The sequence below is a fragment of the Gossypium hirsutum genome, chromosome A10 (genome assembly GCF_007990345.1).
Source record: "Gossypium hirsutum isolate 1008001.06 chromosome A10, Gossypium_hirsutum_v2.1, whole genome shotgun sequence".
Lineage (NCBI taxonomy): Eukaryota > Viridiplantae > Streptophyta > Magnoliopsida > Malvales > Malvaceae > Gossypium > Gossypium hirsutum.
This window is the reverse complement of record NC_053433.1, coordinates 769,270-770,808: the sequence shown is the minus strand read 5'-3', so window position 1 is coordinate 770,808 and position 1,539 is coordinate 769,270. Positions and strand designations below refer to the sequence as shown.

Here is a 1,539-nt window from a genome sequence, read left to right as displayed (position 1 = left end):
TCATCGGACAAAAAACTCATGTATCGAATTGAACATTGAGGACAAATTTAAGTACTGAAATTAGGATAAAAAAATTCAGGTACCAAATTGAACATTAAAGCCAAATTCAGCTACCAAATAATATATTAACCCAAAAACAAATAAACTAAAAACTATCCCTGCATATAGATGTGCGGCTGAGATCTTTCCTCCTCCATTCTCAATCCTCCACATGCGCTAGATCTTCTCCTATATATACACATAACAACAAGCATTCCATCATCTAGGGTTTTATAAACGGCGGGATCGGCCACTATCTTTCCCTCTTTTGTCATCGGTTTAATTATTCCGATTTTTGCAGGTATTACATTCGCATGTGAAAAATCAAGTGCTTAATCACTATTTTCTTCGTTTTAACGGTGATAGATTGAATTTAATGCTACATGTACCAAGATAAGGGGCTTGATTCAAATCAGTATCCTTGATCTTGATTTTGCCATAGCGGCTGTAGCTATAGTAGAGAAGTTAACTGGCCGGTTATCGTGCTTGATTTGAAAATTTCAAGCTTCCGTCGGTTAATCTGCTTACCGAACTTCGTACATTTCATTTCATGTTATTGGTTTTTTTTTTGTTAAATTTTGAGAAGGGGGGAGAAGAAGGGAATAGCATAGGATTTAGCTATTTCAAGAGACCCTTCTCTAACACTAAAAATTAGGTCACCTTCCAGGCTTTCTGCTTTGCTTCCCTGCAGTTTGCGTCTATCGGTGCCTACATTCATTCCATTTCTAAGAACAAAAATTTGTGTTTTACTTTCGATTTTAGTATTTGCAAGTCTTCAATCCATTTCCAGTCCCAGCTATTTGTTCGTTTAATTGGGCTTTTTTAATTTCATTTGAATTCAAAAATAAATTAAATCGTTATAATTTGATTCGAAAATTTCGAATCTTAATTCAAAATGGCTTGAAAGTTTAGATTCACTTGAATCAAAGCCTTTAAATTTCAAAAGCAAAATTGTTTGAAAATCATCTAACTCAAAAAATCAATCTAAACCGTTTAATCAAAGTCTACATAAATTAAACAATAGCGAGTGGATTTAAGTATCTTATATAGGCATTATTTCGCCGAGTGGTACCAAGTTTAAATGATACATCAATTTAATTAGTTATCGATATTATGTAAATATTATGTATATCAGTTTATAGTCGAATTTTGACAAAATTTTAGTCTTGTATAATAGATTTTGACTTAGATAATAAATTTAAAATTTTATTCAAATTTGATTCAGATAAAAATGTTAAAATTTAAGTTTAACTTAAAATGTTAAAATGTTAAATTTTATTCAAATTTGATTCAAATTTGGCCTTGGTGGATACACTTGCATTTATACATAGCTAAGATAATTATTTTTTATTTTTTATTAAAATGTAGAATTACATTATAAAGCAAATTTTTGGTAATAATTTATTTTAAATTAAATTTTATTTGAATTTTGAAAAAAACCAATTTATGCGGGATAAAATTCAAATCGAGACACATTTTTAGCCTCACCAACTCTGCCAA

General features: G+C 30.0%; 1 non-coding gene across 1 annotated transcript; it reads left to right on the top strand.

The window, feature by feature from the left end:
* The first annotated feature begins 481 nt into the window (after positions 1-481).
* LOC121208820 (small nucleolar RNA snoR109) lies at positions 482-583 on the top strand. The gene has a single exon (XR_005903944.1). It is a non-coding gene; the product is annotated as a small nucleolar RNA snoR109 (small nucleolar RNA).
* The last annotated feature ends 956 nt before the right edge of the window (positions 584-1,539 follow it).